General features: G+C 40.8%; 1 protein-coding gene across 5 annotated transcripts in view; it reads right to left on the reverse strand.

The window, feature by feature from the left end:
• The window catches only part of Cab39l (calcium binding protein 39 like), a 106,174-nt gene that overhangs the window by 81,918 nt on the left and 5,110 nt on the right, over positions 1 to 19,146 (reverse strand). For 2 of the 5 annotated variants that reach the window (XM_040740538.1, XM_040740540.1), the window contains exons 3-4: positions 10,058 to 10,205; positions 8,489 to 8,557 (exon numbers count right to left, since the gene is read on the reverse strand). The exons of 2 other annotated variants lie outside the window; for them this stretch is intronic. The gene's annotated coding sequence lies outside the window, so the exon portion shown is untranslated. Of the gene's footprint in view, positions 1 to 4,424; positions 4,575 to 8,488; positions 8,558 to 10,057; positions 10,206 to 19,146 lie in introns of all 5 variants that reach the window. One more of the 5 variants, XM_040740541.1, reaches the window with a different exon arrangement.

The following is a 19,146-nucleotide window of genomic DNA, read 5'->3' on the forward strand; positions in this document are numbered from 1 at the left end:
GGGAGTGGCACTATTTGGAGGTATGGCCTTGTTGGAGAAAGTGTGTCCCTGTGGAGGTGGCCCTCATACATGCTCAAACTATGCCGAGTGGTTCAGACCACTTCATATTGCCTGAAAGTCAAGATGCAGAAATCTCAGTCCATATCTAGTACCATGTCTGCCTCCACACCACCATGACGATAACAGACAAATCCTCTGAAAATGCAAGCCACCCAAATTAAAATGTTTTATCTTAATAAGAGTTGCTGTGGTCATGGTGTCTTTTCACAGCAATAGAAACCCTAAGACTGTCTAAGAACCAGGAAATTACAAAGTGATAAATTAGTTATAGCTATAAGGAGAAAAATGTGACCACATTAGCATACAATGTACAAAATTATTTTTATATCATTTTTGTCTTCAGTTAAAACAAACTGCTGTACAAACCAGAAGAACTCTTTAATGGGTCCACAGAACCCACATAAAAGCTGGGTGCCCACAGAAATGCTGGGTGAGCTTTCCACCTGTAACTCCAGCCTCACGAGGGAGACAGGAGTCATACAGCAAGCTGGCTAGTTAGACTAGCTATATTGGAAAGCTCTGAGTTTGACTGAGACCATGACTCAATGAAAATGGTGGAGATCAATTGAGGAAGATTCTTGACATCAACCTCAAACCCCTATTCATTTGCTGTGTGGACATGTGCACCCCAGATACAAATGGACTTGCATGATGTACACATGTACACTACACACAGGTGAAAAAAATAAAAAGAGGGACGTAAAGGAATTTAAGTAATTCACCTAGCCACCGAGTGTGGGAGGCAGAGCTCCTAGTTGACTGAACAGCTCATAGGGAGGCTGTTTACTTCCACCCTTGTTTCATAGTCTGGTAGCAACAGAACAGTGTATTAGTTCTTTATTGTTACATGGCAAACTACCCAGACTTAACGGTTTTAAACAAGAAATATGTACTGTCTCACTCAGCTTTTGAGTCATCAGGAATTTTAAAGGGGCTTTGTGAAGTGTTCAGTCTCAAAGCATCTTCTGAGGGTTCAGTGGACCACGGGCATCTGGGAATTTGGAGATCTACTAGGGCTCCTCAAGCAGCCTAAAGACCTCGCCTATCCCTCTCTCCCAGAGCCACTTAAAAAAGGGCATGGAACCTCCCTTAGAGCTAGTGTTCTGTGTGGGAAAAAAAGAACCCTGCACCTCTCATAACAGTCTCAGGGTGGTAACACCATTTCTGCCACTCTGTCAGACCAATATACCAACTCTAGTGCAGTGAGTGTCGGCGTGGGAAGTGTTAAAGGTAAGCATACCATCAGGCGGGGCATTGAGGATCATGTTAAAGGCCTGGCCATTATGCCCTCTGACCCTTGGTAAGGTGATGCTTTATGTTGAATTCAGTAGTTGGTATCATCAGTACCGCCATCTTTTAACTCAGATCCAGATATTAAGCCATTCCTGGCCTGTGCTTCCTCGGGCATTCCCCAGGATGGTTTCTGTTGTGCTATGACCTATGACAACACTTGGCCATAGCTCTTCATTCTTGTCTATAGTACTTTTACACTGAAAGACATTCCCCAGGATGGTTTCTGTTGTGCTATGGCCTATGACAACACTTGGTCATAGCTCTTCATTCTTGTCTATAGTACTTTTACACTGAAAGACAAAGTCTGTAGCTGCAATGATGACCAAGTGGCTTACAAAGCCAAACTACTTACTTCTTGGCTTTCAACAGAAAATAATCTTCAATTTTTCTTTATGTATATGAGTGTTCTCATTATGATTAAGCTAAAGAAACAGGATAATTAACTTAAAGATTTGTTTTTGGTTAGCTATAGATAACCCTATATATAATTCCATTGAAAACATGGGAGAGGGCCAGGGATACACTGGTAGAGCATGTGCTTAGCAAGTTTGAGGCCCTGGGTTCAATTCCCTGACTGAAAAAAGGAGAAATGGAAATTACAGATGAGCAGGTCACTGAAATCCACTCAGGCATAACTTCATTCAATTTTTTTACATATGTATAAACATACAATTATACATTATATATGAATTTTAAAATTTATTATTTTTATTTATGTGTGTCTGTCTTATGTGTAGCTGCCTATAGAGGTCAGAAGCGGGTACCTAGCGCTAGCAATACAGGTATTGGCTATGTGGGTGCTGGGATCCAAACTTCAGGCCTCTGAAGAACAAGTGCTCTAGCTATATAGTCATCTCTCCAGCCCCTATATATGTATTTTCAAGTATAAAACAATATACTTCCCTATGGCTTTTTCAATCAACCTTGGTATTCTTTGTTTCTCTTCCCTCCTCCCAAGTCCAAGCTCCCTTTCCCATTCCCCTCTTCATAGTACCTGCATCCTACTATCTCCCTCTCTACAGCTCCTTCCCCTGACCCCCTCTATCCCATTGTGGTTCCTTTTTACTTCCTGGTCTTTGTGGTTATTTCAGGTTATATACTCGTACCTTGAAGATCTGGAGCAAGGACCCACAAATAAAAAAATCATGTGGCATTGTCCCCACCTTCAAGAGCCATAGACTAACAAAAACCCTGGTTCCAGACATCCAACACTTCAAATTGTTGTTCAAGGATGTCCAAGAGACTCCCAAAACAATTTCACCCTTGGTTGTCACCCAAAACTTGAAGACAAAATCCTATTACTGAAGATATCATACACTGAGACACAGGACTTCAAGGAATTGAGCTGCAACTGACCTAAACCCATCTTCTCTGAGGACTGGTTTTCACAGTATCAGAGGTGTTACGCAAGCTGGCATGAACCAAAGCAATGGTTAGAACAGTGAGCTATCTGCAACGCTACAGTAGTGGCACTCTATCTCGGGGTAACAAACAGCTGTCTAACTGGATTTAGAGCCCACTCAGCAGAAGAGAATTCAAGCCTGGCACTGTAAACCTAGCCAGTGATCTGTGGCTGGAAAGGTCATAGACCTATGAGAAGAACCATCAACTGTCACGCTCCTAAATCAATAGGATTTCTAACTGTATTCTAAATACCTTTATACCCATAAATAATGTAGCTCTCACATCTTATCCAAGAACAGTTCTATTAGGAAATGTTTCTGGTGGAGGCAGAATGGAGTCTTAGCAAGCTGACAGTTGTGGCCTGCTTAAGTTGTGCGAGGGGAACCTCACAATCATTTATTCCGTGCATTCTGACCAGTGTGGGTCTCTGTAATAGTCTACATCTATTGTAAAAAGATTGTACAGGTTTCTCAATACTGCACAAAATTCTCAGAAGCTGATTAAAAAATACAAAAAGGAAAAGAAATTCAAGCAGGCAATAGCTGTAAGCTCCCTGTTAAGACTCTGTTCTGCCTCCACCAGAAATGGTTCCCCATGGATAAGGTCACCACTTTCAAGGCAAAGCTCTTTGAACCCTTCTTTTCCATGGATGTTAGCACATGTTGAGCTGCTGCCTCCCAGCTACATCTGACTTAGAAAGTCTGAGAGGAGAGGCATCTTTGCATTTTGTACTCTATGCAACCCTTACATAAATCTTCAAAACATAGTTTTCTTAAAACTTCACAGGTCTCATAGGAGTCTCCCCTCTTTTGGTCTCTTAGTGGTCTCCCCCATTTTAACATTAATCTTGAAATTCTGTTGAAAGGGTTGACATGAGGATCATTTCCTTAAGATTCCTAGAAGTCCTACTATTTACCAGTAACACTATTAGCCTGGAAGGCAGTAGGGCTCCAAGGAAACTCATGGGATCTAAAAACATATCTGACTGAAAACTCCTCAGGGGCAGCACCTTTCTTAAGTGTCAACAAAGGGGTTTACAAGCAAACTCTCAGCTTCTCCTCAGAACTTGTTGTCCTGACAGTACTTTGGACTGGGAGCAGCTTCTCCCTCCCATACCTGTTGGAGATGGAACCCAGGAAAGCATGCTTGGAAAGCACTCTAGTACTGAGCTAAAATTCCAACCATGAAAGCAGTCACTTGTTACATTTTATATCATTCACTGACTGATATTGCTGATGTTTACTGATCCTTTCGTTTGTTTTTGAGCTGACTCTAATGTAGTCCTGGCTGTCCTGGTTCTCGCTGTATAGGTCAGGCTGGCATTGAACTTGCAGCAGTCTTTTTGCCTCTGCCTTCTGAGTCCTTTCTTTGCATACTTCCCTCACATTTTACTGTAGGAAGCAAGAATAAACTAGGCAACACCGTCAACTCTCTGGGTGGCAATTTGCTTATCTGTATCACCCCGTTCATTACGCACCTTTTCTAGTTTGCGCATAACTACAGTGACCGTGCTATAATGATCCTCTCCTCAGTTTTTAATTAGATTCCCTTGAGTTTTCTTTGAGCCCTAATTGGCAACCTCATCAAAGGACATGAGTCTACAGTTTCCTTAAAACAGGAACTCGAGTGGATCTGCAAAACTCACTCACCAATCATCCGCTACTGACCTCAAAGCTACATCTACTTCAAAAACTTTTTGTTCTGTGGCGGGAGAGATGGCTCTTCCAGAGGACACATTTCAATTCTCAGCACACACATGGAAGCTCAAGACCCTCTGCAGTTTCAGTCTTTGGGGAACGTGTGCCCTCTTCTGGTCCCTGTAGGCATTGCATGCACGTGGTGCACAGACACACATGTTAGCAAAACATCCATATACATAAAAATAAAATAAAAGAAATTCTTTGTTCTGACAGCATCAGCCTTGTTCTGCTTAAGCTGATAATATGGAATCTATTTTTATCACAGTTCTGACGACTAGAACGTGTAAGATCAAGGACACAGGAGATTTCACTGAGTGGTAAGGTATACTACCTATTCATAGAGGTCAATCTGATCCTCCTCCTATTTTTCACACAGTAGAACGTTAAGTAAGCTCCTGCAGGACTCACTAAAGGATTTTTAACTATTCACATGGGCTTAAGCCTTAAGATTTATCACTTCAAATGCCAGCTCATTGAGATTTGGGTTTCAACATAGGAATGTAGGGTTGCAAGTTGATCTATCGCATCACTCAACTTAGTTACCAATATTAGTATCATTCTATTGCAGAACAATTGTCCCCATTTATAAACTGAAAACACAGAAGTTAAGATTTATTATCTCACATGGTTTCTAAATACCAGAAATCCCAGAGTGTTGGTGCAGTCATTGTGACTAAGGTGCCAGTCTAGGGCTGTTCTCAAATCATATGGCACTAAGAGATTCTAGTTCCTTGCTACAGAAGCCTGGTTACATTTGGATATGAAATGTCCCCAAACATGCTTGGTTTCCTGGATGGGGATCTAATTTCAGAGAAGTAATTGGATCCTAAGGGATCTGATCTAAGCAACGGATTCTTTCCTTGCTGGTTTTATAATGCGATGGCATTACTGAGAGGTGTTAGAAAGTCAGAAGTGAGGTCTAGTTATAAGAAGTAGTCACTGGGGGACTGTGCCCTGGAAAGATGTCCTTGACCTTTCCTTTCCTGTTTCTGTTTCCTGGCCACCAGGGACCAGAATCTCTGAGGGTCTGAGCCAAATATTTCAATCATTCCTCTTTTTGTTTTCTCAGGTTTATGTCACAATTAAATCCTCAACCAAAAAGGCCTCTCCATGCTCACAACATGCTAATTCATGTTTAGTCAACCTCAGAGCCAGAGATTGACAAAGAGAGAAACCAAGGTATCTTTCATAAACTAGTCTTAGAGGCAATATTCTACTGCTTCTGTTTGTTGTGCACAGAGCAGACACAAGAATATAAACACCAGATCCTAGTAAGAACTACCCTGGAAGATGGTGCGTCTGAGAATGTTACCATTTCAGGGACAGTCTCATTTAGAGCACCTAGAACAGACAGCAAGTATCAATGGGGGGATTTGGACTTTCTATAAATAATTTTAACAGGAGCAAAACAAAACATTGTTCAATAAACATTGATATCTTACTGTCCTGAATAGACCAATGTAGTTACCCCTAGGTGAAAGGAGTCAAGAAAAATGAGTTTAAAGCACAACTGTTAGAAGTAGCCAAAATTCAAGATTCAGCATGATTCTTGTACAACCAGCAGTCTGTTAAAATGTTAACTAAGAAACATGGCGAAAAAATGCAAATCAGTGTTCATAACAGCTACTAACATAGAAGTCTCGGACATTTCATTGGTTGGAAAAACTAATATTCCACAAAATTTTCCTTCACATGTTACACACTAATAAAAATATTGCTAAAACTCAGGAAAGTTTGACTTTCACCTATGAGATAATTTGCATGATTAAAACATCTGTACATACAGCTCAAATTTGAGGTCAGTCTCAACTGCATAGCACCAGATCAGTCTCCCGTCTTCTCTCTTCCCTCCCCAACACTCCCTTCCTCCTTTCCCTCTCTACTACTTGACCTTCCCCTCCATTTCTCTTTCCTGTGGTGAAGATAAATCCTAGACCCTCACTTTATCACTGTCTCAAAACAAGACCCCCAGACAAGTGCCTGGTGTTTAGTGGTAGAGTGTGTGCTTACAGTATATTAAGCATGGAGGTCAATCCTTAGCATCAAAAGAATGAATGAATGATGTGTGAGTGAATAAATAATGTTGCATTCTTTTAAATTGATGTTTTTCTTCTAATTTCTGGCTTGCAAAGAAACATTTCATTTGTCTTCTTTTATCTACCACATTTGAAACAAACCTGTACCTTTTGTTAATACAGTGCATGGGCCTGGAATACTAAAATTCCAATCCATGCCTACTAATGCACATGCACTGAAGGTTAATGCAATATGTCAGCTTAACCTTGTCTGTCATTGTCTTGTCCTCCCAGTTTTGCTTGACTCCCTTGCTTCTCCTTTTGCACACAATTTCTTCTTTTACTCCACACGGCCCTTTTCAGGACCATTTCCTCCTACTGTAACACCTAGAACAGTGTTTTCCTGTGTGGGTTGTGGCCTGCTAGACTCTGTGTTTGGAACCCAAAGCTTCACAGTGTAACTATGTACACAGAAATCCCTGGACTCTTTAAACCCGAGGATTTGTATCTTTCATTAGTTTTGGTCCACACCAATGATTAGCATTCTCATACTTAGTCCATGATTATAATATTTTTGGTTTTTTTTTTTTTAGATAAGACTCTCATTATATGGTTCAGACTAGCCTGGAATTTACTCTCTGGAATTCTAATCACCATTTTACAATCTGCTGTATTTACCATGAGGTTGTAAAGAGCATTTAACTAGCCTTATATGCTAGACTAATCTACCACTTATTTTTAAAGTTGTTACAATTTTCATTTCTGATCCAACTGATTCCTGTTTAAATATGCCTGATCACTTTCAGTCTCTTACTTTATAAAAATACTTATGTACTGGATATTTCTAACAGTTGAAATCTTAAAGATTTTAGTTTTTTGTTGTTTCTGCTGAGCCATGATCATATGTAGGTTCCCTGATTTTCACCTTTACATGTTGTGATTTTCTTTAAAATATATATATGTTTGTTAAAGCCTTAACTATAATTGTATTATGGCTACATATGTCCTTCCACAGAGAACCTGTGATTGTTTCTAGCTAAGTATCTAAGAATATTACAGAACTATATCCATTTTTGATTAAACCTCTTCATTTGTAGAGTTTTAGAACTGTGAAAAACTCTAAAGATCAAAAAGTCAGCTCATATCCACGGATTATTAGCAGAGCTCTTACCTACCCTTAGACCTGAAGCCTCTATAAATGGCCTCTGACTAGCCCTCCACTTTACTGTAGGACACAAGAAGTGTTTCTCTAGGACCAATCCATCATGTACAGAAGATTTATGCCAACAGGAAGGTGTTGAAGGAAAGCACCGTTCTAAGTGTTACAGTAGAAGAAGGGAAATGGTCCTGAAAGAGCCATGTGGAGTAAATGAAGAAATTGCAAGCAAAGCACAGGGGGAAGACAAGGCAGTCAGGCCAAACTGGGAGGAGAACACAATGACAGACAAGGTTAAGCTGACGTGTCGCATTAACCTTCAGTGCCAATCCCTACCTAACTACTCCAACGGGTAGCTGAATTTAAAAAGTGCTTTGTCGTCAAAGAAGTCAGTGGGAATGTGGAAGGCTGACTTGGAGAAGGGAGCTCAGATCTCTGTAATCTCTGCCAGCATCTGAACCCAGCACCAGGAAAGAACTCACTCTAGCCCATCCCTTGTCTTCTATGAAAGGATGTGGAAACCTTTGCTGCTGTGAAATCCTTCCTGTTGGCACTCATTCTGAGAATGTCCTCAAAGTGTTCAGTGACTTCAGTAGCCATTTACCTTACACAACACACTTGTTTTGGTCCTACCTCGAACGGTTTTTATTTTCTTATGTGTCCATCCATCTGTCTTAAAGGGCATTTTACTTGTTTGTTAGAGTGGGAGACCCAGTTCTTGCCCGCACACTACTGCAAATGGAATTCTATTACTTCTAAAACGATCCTGTAAAACTTCAGGTTGGGACAGCACATTTATTCTTGACAAACTTTTAATTGTCAAGAGAAATGATAATGCCAATCTTGGACTGTTATCTCACCTCAGAAAGCTTGTGTCTTCTGGAAATCTGTCCAATGCTTGCAGCTTTCAGTCACTGCTCAGTACAGTTCTGACAACCAGAAAATGCTCAGAATTAATTCTATAAGCCGTATAGAAAAGATTTTATAGCAAATTTAACAGTTTCCTATACTTTTCAGTTATAGAGAATTACAAATTACATTCTCTGGCATAATCAGATACAGACATATCAGAACAACAAGCAATCCTTACTTAACTACTCTAACAGGCCACTAAATTTAAAAAGTGCCTTATCATCAAATAAGCCAGTGGGAATAGGAAGGGCAGCTTGGAGAGGGGAACTCTGAACCTCTGTAATCTTCACCAGCACCCACACAATATGAGGACATAAAACACATTTCAGTTGATCCCTAGTCTTCTACAAAAGGATGTGGGAAACCTTTGATGATGTAAGGATATTTTCCCTTATCACAGTCTGGTAAAGTTTAGCTCTATTACTTCACAGAAAAAAAAAAAGAAAAAGAAAAAGAAAAAGAAAAAGAAAAGGAAAAAAGCCGGGCAGTGGTGGTGCACACCTTTAATCCCAGCACTCGGGAGGCAGAGGCAGGCGGATCTCTGTGAGTTTGAGGCTGGGCTGCACCAATAGCCTCCAAAACAATACAGAGAAACCCTGTCTCGTAAAACCAAAAAAAAAAAAAAAAAAAAAAAAAGGAAAAGATAAAGAGAAAGAAGGAAAACCAAACAGAACAAAAAAAAAAAACCCACAACTCTGAAATGTCATAAAGAATATCTGGGTTTCTGCTTTTGACAGCATCATTAAAAACTGTACATGCTAGGGTTTATTCTTTTCTCTTTTTATTGGTACTATTTGTGTGTGTATGCGTGGTACAAGGTGTGTGTGTGGGAGGGGTTGTGTCTCGGGGAGTATATATGGAGGACAGAGGACAGAGGACAGCTAGGACACTGATTCTCTTGTCATGTTGTGGGTTCCAGTGATTGAGCTCAGGTTGTCAGGCTTGTATGGTAAGCATACTACATGATGAGCCTACATGACAACCAAGTTTTGTTCTTTTTTACTTCGACATACTTTTAATTCAAAACCATTTTACATAGCCATTTGGGACACTCTAGTATTTATCTCTGTATCAATAACAGTTTGTGTAGATATCCCTGTGCTGGCTAGTTTTATGTCACCTAGACACGAGCTAGAGTAGTTGGAAGGGATGGAACCTCAATTGAGAAAATGCGTCCATAAGATCTGGCTGTAGGGTATTTTCTAAATTAGTTCACGATGGGGATGGGCCCAGCCCACTGTAGATGGGGTCATCTCTGGGCTGGAGGTCCTGGTTCTTTAAGAAAGCAGGTTGAGAAAGTCATGGGAAGTAAGTCAGTAAGCAGCACTCATCCATGGCCTCTGTATCAGTTCCTGCCTCCAGATTCCTATCCCAATTTCGTTTAGAGATGAACACTGATATGAAAGTACAAGCCACATAAACCCTTTCTTCCCCAAGCTGTTTTGGGCATGGTGTTTTATTGCAGCAAGAGTAACCCTAACTAAGACAATCCCCTATCATAAATGAGGAAAACTTACACCTCTCTCCTTTAGCACACTGCTCTTGCATGAAGAACATATAAACCACCAATCTGGAGTCTGAGTCTTCATTTTCCAAGCAGCCACTATAGGTTTAAACTGAGCTGTAGCTCCAGATATTCTTTCTTCTTCAAGGTGGATGTTTAGCCTGTAGTAATGTATAGTAATAATAACAATAATAATAAATAATAAAAATACAAGTTTTGGCTTGGGAGTCACATGGACCTGGGTTTAAACCCCGAGTCTCCTACTTAATACCTGTATAAACTGAATCGAATTACTTGAAAAACTCAGAACCTATAAAAAAAATCATATGTGGCAATGTTAGATCAAATGACACAACATGAATAAATGCCAGCATAACATTAAACTCAGTATAAACTGCCATGCGCCCCCACAATCAATTTTCTTCCCGAATCTTCTCGTGCCTCTTTCTCTCTCCTCCTCCCTCTGTCTCAACAGGTGCTTGCTCTGTAACCCAGGATGGCTACAAGGTCACCATTTGCCTGCCACCACCTCACCAGTGCTGGGATTGCAAATGTGTGAGAAAACATCTGACTCAAGGGACGACTATTTTGTCTGGTGCTCTTCTGTGTAATTTTGCATGTGATTATGACTTAATTCAATCTGTCCAAAAGGTCTTTCCAGAGAAAGTTTTCTTAAGCCACAGACTTGAATTTGCTTTGAATGCTTATCAATATTCAGCAACATGAAATACACCTAGTAATGCATATACCATTCACTCTCCAAAAGACAACATGCCCAAATCCTAGTGCCTAACATACCACACACCGGTGACTGGAGAGTCCAATTCTATGTCCAAAACCACTAGAAAGTTCCTTCTATTATGTGGTGACATTCCCAAAGTGTAAAAATTCTTTTAGTTCTTTTTTAGTTTTTTTTCCTTTCCTTTTATTTATGTTGTGGCTGAATATGTAAAAATACATGATTCTGAGGTCAAAATATAAACAAGTTATCGAAAGAGAAAGCTCTCTGCCTTTAGAGTATTCTATATATTAGTCCTCTGGAGAAAGATGGTGATTTGGAAGGGTACCACCTACTTAGAGACTGTCCTATTATTTACTGTTTGGCTGCAGTACACTACAGTATATCCAGTCAATCTCCTACTAACGAGTACTTGAAATGTTTCTAATTCTTTAATTAAGTATGATGGTTAATATTAAATGTCAACTTGGTAAGATACTGAGTCAACTCAGAGATATGACTCAGGGCAGTTCTGTGAGGGAGTTTCCAGAAAGGGTTAGGTGAGGGGAGAAACCTCTCCCTCAGAATGAGTGCACCTTCCAACAATTGGCCCAAATATAGGGACCAGAGAAAAGGGCAGGGTGGCCAGCCTGCCTATGTTTCTTGCTAGTGAGTATGGCAGCTGCTGCTGCTGGTGTTAGTGCCACCATATTTCAGAGCTCAGACTCCTGCTCCTTTGGCCTTCCAAAACGGAAACCAAGCCTTGAGCACCAAATGAGGTCAGAGGCATACGGTTGTAGAGACTGAATACCTACTAGGTTCTTATCTTCTCTGGCATAGAGCACACAGTTATTTTTGAACTACCCACTTGAATGAATCCTTTAAAATATATGCTCATTTTACTGGTTCTGTATACCAGGGCACCCTGTCTAACACAAGCAGTGCTCAGTGACCAGTTGTACAGAACTGTGAGTGTATTTTATCTTAGTGTTTCTAGAACAGATTACTAAAAGTCTAACGTCTGTGCTAGAGGATACATGCATGTGATTTTGCTGGATACTGCATGATTCTTTCCCAGATACTTCATGTTAATATACCCATATGTGCCAGCAACGTACCCACATGTGTATTTTCCCACCAGCTGAATAGTATAACTTCTAGATCTTGCTGAGACATGCTTAAAAGTATATTTAATCTTGCCTGTGTGTATATACATTTGTAGGCACATGTACATGTAGGCAAGTTCATTTTAGTGTCCTCCTCTATCATTCCATGCCGTAAGTTTTGACACAGGAATGCTCACTGATCCCAGAGTTCACCGGCTGGCTAGGCTGGCTGGCTAGTTAGCTCCAAGGATCCTCCTATCTCTGCCATCCCCCTTCTCCTCCCAATGCTGGAGTTGCAGAAACAAACTTGCCCTTCCTGGCTTTTATGTGATCGCTGGGGTCCAAACTTAGGTACTAATGCTTGCAGAGCAAGCATGTTACCAATGGAGCCGGCTCCCCAGCCCTCAACAGTTCTAGTTCTCCAGCACAGCTTTAATTTGAACTTTTTTGTGTGTGACTGAAGCTGGGACCTCTTTCCATGCTGTCATCTGATTTCTCTTCCTGTGAGGTGTCTTTTCACTTCTTTGGTGCATGATTTGCCTAGATTTTCAGAAACTGATTGTAATTAACATTAGCTTTAAACATTCCCCAACATTTTGTCATTTGTCTTTGCTTGCATTTGCCACCATGTAAAAAACTTTTTTTCAACACGTTGGGTTTATCCTGATTTTTCCCCCAACACTGAGTCATAGTTATAAAAATCTTGGCTTATGCTTTCACACTTTAACCAGGTTGGACGACTGCTGTTTTGCTCAGTGTTGCTATTGAGAAGTCTGTTGCCAGCCTCCTTTCTTCCTGGAAACTCAAGGGAAATTTTCTCCATTGTCTTCAAAGTTCCACTAAGCTATAACTTGAAGCTGATCACTTTGGATCAACATTCCTAGTACACAGGCTCTCTCCTTTAAAATGGGGGAGTAGAGGCATGACTATACAGTGTTGGTCATGCTAGGCTACCACTATGCCACTGACACCTCTAGTCTGAAGACCTTTTTATTATGAACACTGAGTCTTCTTTATTTAAAGAATGCTTCCCTGGATAGAAGTTTCAATATACCAGCCCCACTATTGTTTTTCTACTGAGGAACTTAAATCTTTCATCTTGTATCTTAATTAACTCCTAGATACTTGTGATATAACTTTGAAGCAGAACACATACCTAAAATATAAGGCCCTGGGTTCAATCCTTAGCACAATACCCATCTATCTCTGTCTCTTTGCTGTGTATGCACACACCTCTGTGCAACTTTCTATTCCCATTGTCTTTTTTTGGGAGGAGAAGCTGTCTTTATGACTTGTCATTCTCTCTTAGTGTGCTCTTCTCTCCCTGAAGTACCTTAGAGTTTAGCTTCATTTTAAAAGATATATTTTCTTAGTTCAGAAAATTCATCTTCACATCTTTTTTGCTTTTGCTCTTTTGGGGTTATGATTTGGATTTGCATGTCTGCAAACGCTTTTCATCCGTGAAGGAGTTCTGCACTGTAGTTTGCTTTGCTCTGCTACTGAGTGTTCTAAGCAGCTTCAATGGCAGCTGAAATGCTTTGACTCCCCATTCACTTTTCTGTTCAAGTAACTTTACATGAATGTTGTCTGCCATCTTCTGTTCAGTTTTGAAATGTTTTCTTTTTCCTAAACTAGATGACAGTACATATACACAGGAAAGAGTAATGTGAATGGCTTACTGGTTTCTTAGTTCAATGGTACTTAACTGGTTTTGTGCTTGTTGTCTGTTGTTTATTTTCATCCTTTTTGGATGAGGGGTAGGCTTATCCACCTTCCATTCAGCTTCAATAGATCCTTGATTTCCGATACCTCTTCACTGCTTGGAGGCTCCGTGCTCCTTCCTTTACGGCTCCTCTTTCCCTAGGATCAGTACATTCCTGAGACTGCCTCTTGGGCACATATACAGGTCTCACGTATCTCAGTATTTCCTTGGGTCTTCTACCCAGCATGGCAAGTATTTTTGCCCACTGAGCCAGCTTCCTGCCCTTTTTATTTTTCTTCCATCTTTTGTAGTTTTCTTTATGACAGCTGTTCATGTCCTTGAGTAAATACACATTTTAAGTATTCTTAACTGTGAATTGAACTTATACAATCTTCTTCATCTACATACCTTCCAGACCACCTCCTGCCTTGTGCTACTTTTTCTTAGGGGGTTGGGAATCTGTGTGGAATCCAACTGAAGCTTTACAACATGCTTGGGAAATACTCTATCCCTGAACCACATCTCAAGCCTCTCCCTTCATCTTTTACTAAGATCTGAAATATTTACATTTATTTAGCACACCCAACCCTCCCTTTCCTATTATTAATAACTATATTATCATTATTCTCTCCTCTACTATTCATGCTTATGCTGCATTTCCTTTATGTAGCAACCTGAAATTCCTTTTTTGACAAACTTGATGCACATCTAAACGCTGACATGTAGGACACCAACTACATGGATTTCTCCCTACACTGGGCAACTGTTTAAGTCTCTTTACATCACTGGATGTCCTAGGCTTCAGTTACAAGATTGCTCATTCAGCAGACCGCACAGGTTAAGGACTGTCACTTATTTTTAACACCAGTTACAGAACATAGGTTGTTATCTACACTTCTGAGCAACCAGTTATGAATTAGAGGTGTGTACAACACACCCACTAGGGGCCAATAATTTGCTAGAACTTACCAAACTCAAGAAAGCATCTTTGTACTGTAATGTGGCCCATATAGGAAATAGCATCCACCTCAAAAGTCCTAGTCTAAGAAAAATAACCACAATCCATAACCGAATCTACAGATTGCCCGTTTTTACAACTTATAGCACTGCCATGGGCAAGGCAGAGGCAAATTGAGAATATCTGTTTTACCAGGTTTGGCCAAGCTGTAAATGAATTCACATTCCCATAAACTTACACATATAAATATTCTTTTTCTCTTAATGTGGGCTTAGAGCAAGTCTTGAGATCTAGAGCCAAGCTTTATGGCAGAAAATCCCAGTAACAGTACCACCAATACATTATAAAGTCTTTAACTCAGGACAGCTAAACATAAAGGATATATAGGACAAGGGGTGAGGATGAGGGGCAGAGCTTCCATGCCCTGCCTAGACTCACCACCTTTCTAGAACTTTTGTGTACTATCCAGGAACACCATCACTTAGGGGTTTTATGGGGGCTCAGCTATGTAGGCATGAGTTGACTAAATAATTGCAACTAGGGACTAAATTCAAACATCCTTTCACTTCCAGGGAGGGAAATGAATCCTGGAAGTGTGAGTGTGTGTGTGTGTGTGTTTGTGGTGTGTGTATGCATGTAATAGTGTGTTGCAGTCTGCACATGAAGGTTAAAGGACAACCTCAGATGTTGTTCCTTGGTTACCATGCACCTTATTTTTGAGTCAGGGTCTCTCAAAGACTGGACCTCAACAAGTAGGATAGGCTGCTGGCAAGGGGCAGGTCCCCAGAAACCCACCATATCTGCCTCCATAGCAGTATGAGTCACCAAATCCATCTTTCTTAACTTGTGTTCTGGGGATTGAATTCCTATCTTCATGCTTGTAAGGCAAGCACTGTCCAGTTTAGCTATCTCCCCAGTCCTGGAAGTTCCAATTATCTGATGACATAGTTGGTTCATCAGGCACTCATCCCCAATCTTACAAGCTTCTTTCCTGGTGGCTAGTTTACATATGCTGGAAGATGCCATACAGGCTGCTGAGGGGAAAAATCATTAAGTCTTACCCACTTGTGGAACCTGTGAGCTGTAACATCTGGCCTGGAAGGTGTGTCCACTGGTACAACAGCGGCACAGATGTTGTGGGTTAACCAACAACTTTCTACTTGGACTTAAGGCCCACTTCACAGCAGGAAATTGATGTCCGGTACTTTAAAACTAGGCAAGAACCCATGGCTAGGGAGGCCAAAAGCCCTACCACTATTATTTTGCTAAAGGAACACGGTATCAAACTGCCTTCTACATACTTATCCTTATACTCATAGACCAGTGCAACTCTCGCACCTTATTACATCTTCATATAGTGATGGATATTAACCCAAGACTTACAACTGGTCAAGTGCAGAGATTAAGAGACTGTGGAATGCTCAGGCCTAAAAGGGACTTCTACACCACACCCCTTACCACCATCCCTCAAGACTCAGGGAACACTGCAGAAAAGGAATCAAAAAGGGCAGAAGGCTGGGGGACTGCTATAAAATGAAAGCCACTGCCCTTATGAACTCACAGCAGCTGTTGATTGTGAGCACGAATATGCGTAAGTTCACACCAATCAACACTCCAGCATGGAAAGGGAGGGGTGCATGAGGTCCCACCCCTAGCCAAGTTGCTGTGGACAGTGGATGGCTGCTGGGAGAGGAAGAATAAGTCTTCTTCAGTGTATGGTATGGCCCAGAGCAAGTTGTCTATATGCCCGTGGGTGGTAACCAATACCCATACACATATAATCGGTACTAAAAGGACTTAGTGGGGAAAAAAAAGACCCACAAAGTTGAAAGGAGGATGGGGTCTGGGATGAGTTGGAGGAGTAGTGGGGATGAATATGATCAAACAACACATACATATTTGCGATTTGTATACGAAATCAACAAAGAATAAAACAATTTAAATTGATCGATGACTTTCTGTGACCTCATGCAACTTCTTCAACAAAAGAACATATCCATCAGAATAACTTGAAGCCATGCTCCTAAGATATGGCTACTCATACTGAGCTCAGGCACAGCACCTTTATTTCCTCTAAAATGGACTTCCTGACAGTGGGTTATAGTTTTTTCTACATTGTCAGACCACGTAACTCTAAAACCATTATTCCCATTTTTTAATAGTGGAGCCATCACAATATATTTAATGCTTATAACTTGATTTTATGTTGAACATTTCCCGAATCATTTACTGCTTGAAATTTGTTCTCTAGTATATCCCTTCAGGAAGCATTGAAACAATAATCCTTAAACTGTTTTGTGACTGAACCTTTTGGTAGACCACGTTGGCCAGGAACTTAGTATTTAATAGAGGATGACCTTGAACTTCAATCCTTCTACCTCAAGCTGCTAATATTATAGTTATGTCACCATATCCAGAAATGTCCTCAAGTTCTTAAAAGGTAGTCTGGTGATATGCATTACTGTATTCCCTTTAATAGTTTTCTTAAACTGTTGCTTTATTATCTAGAATGTAGTTACCCAAAGCACCAAATCCATGTGCTATTTTTTTCCAAACCACTTGGGGTTTTTTTTCCCCCATGATTTTAAAATCCAACCATTTTTACAGGATTACATCTCAGTGTTAAGTGCTCTGGGCTGAGCTCCAGGTCTTGGGGTGCCTTTCAACATAGACAGTCTTTATCCTTCTTTAGTGTTAAGTGTTCAGGAACTGTAGCTCTGACAGTTGTAGTTCAATGCTTTGCTTTACAGGTTTTATTATGACAAAATGAGCACAAAGTTTACCATTTAAGACACTTTTAAGGTTTCAGTCTACTGGGATTAAGTATACAGTGTTATACAACCACCATTGAACTTCAGTTTACATGAGAGAAACTCTTTATTTGGCTGCCTCTCCTGTCTTTTCTTTTCTTTTTCTGTTTTTTTTTTTTTTTTTTTTTTTAAGAATATGTCCCTGACTTATTTGGAACTCACAGAGAGATCCACCTGCCTCTGCCTCCCAGGCTTTGGGGTTAAAAGTCTGCACTACCATGTCAGCTTGTCTTTTTTTTTTAGCTTTTAAAAGATATTGAGTTCTTATTTCTCCTTTTTCTTTGACTGTGCTGTCTGTGGTACATATTTTCCGTTTTCTAAATTGTCACTAAAAATGCCTCCTTTTCTCAAACATTCTCTGAGTTCCATCAGCCCTCACTTGTTATTCTGGTAAGGTGTAGCTATATTACTTCTGAGATCCCTTTTTTCTGATTTAGGTGCTTCTTTAAAAGATTTCATTGTAAACTAGACATAGTAGCTCACACGTGTAGTTCTAGCATTCTGGGGATAGTCAGGAGGATCAAGTCAAGCCAGCCTCAGCCACAAAACATACGAATCAGAGAACAACAGCACAAAGATCTCATCTTCACTTCAACTTCTCTAAGATGAAACACTTAAGATTACCATTTTAATCTTCTTGTGGCCACATTTCTAAGGCATCTTTTCACAATATAATCTAATACATGAATTTTTAATTCTTATATGATAATTTTTTATATATTTACAAATTTTCCTGGATTTAAACAGAGCTCCCATGTTAGTTTCATGCATGAGTTGGAGCTTTTGAAACTGTTTTTGCCCAACTGACCTGAGTTGATTCCAGTTTTGGTGGTGGTGACAAACAAAATTGCTGTTAAGTATCTACAGAGAAACAAATACAGGTTTTCATTTCTTCATTAGAGAGGAGAATCATCATCATAAGAGAAATGCAGATTAAATCCACTATCAGATACCACTCTAACTCTCCTGTAACAGCAGAAATAAAAAACAAGCAACCAAACACCGATAGTGTCAAATGCTAGCTGCAGCTTTCTATGTGCAGATGCATTTCACCCAGGACCTGATGGCTGCAGCAGTGTGCAGATGCATTTCACCCAGGACCTGATGGCTGCAGCAGTGTGCAGATGCATTTCACCCAGGACCTGATGGCTGCAGCAGTGTGCAGATGCATTTCACCCAGGACCTGATGGCTGCAGCAGTGTGCAGATGCATTTCACCCAGGACCTGATGGCTGCAGCAGTGTGCAGATGCATTTCACCCAAGACCTGATGGCTGCAGCAGTGTGCAGATGCATTTCACCCAGGACCTGATGGCTGCAGCAGTGTGCAGATGCATTTCACCCAGGACCTGATGGCTGCAGCAGTGTGCAGATGCATTTCACCCAAGACCTGATGGCTGCAGCAGTGTGCAGATGCATTTCACCCAGGACCTGATGGCTGCAGCAGTTTGCAGATGCATTTCACCCAGGACCTGATGGCTGCAGCAGTGTGCAGATGCATTTCACCCAGGACCTGATGGCTGCAGTAGTGTGCAGATGCATTTCACCCAGGACCTGATGGTTGTAGCAGGATGCAGATGCACCTCATCCAGGAGCCGAAGGCCATACTGTTTTGTTTTTTTTTTTGTTTTTTTTTTTGGTTTTTCGAGACAGGGTTTCTCTGTAGCTTTGGAGGCTGTCCTGGAACTCACTTTGTAGACCAGGCTGGTCTCGAACTCACAGAGATCCGCCTGCCTCTGCCTCCCGAGTGCTGGGATTAAAGGCGTGCGCCACCAACGCCCGGCCCCATACTGTTTGTACTATACATTAG

This window comes from Mesocricetus auratus, unplaced genomic scaffold, assembly GCF_017639785.1.
Source record: "Mesocricetus auratus isolate SY011 unplaced genomic scaffold, BCM_Maur_2.0 Super-Scaffold_100707, whole genome shotgun sequence".
In the NCBI taxonomy this organism is placed as follows: Eukaryota; Metazoa; Chordata; class Mammalia; order Rodentia; family Cricetidae; genus Mesocricetus; species Mesocricetus auratus.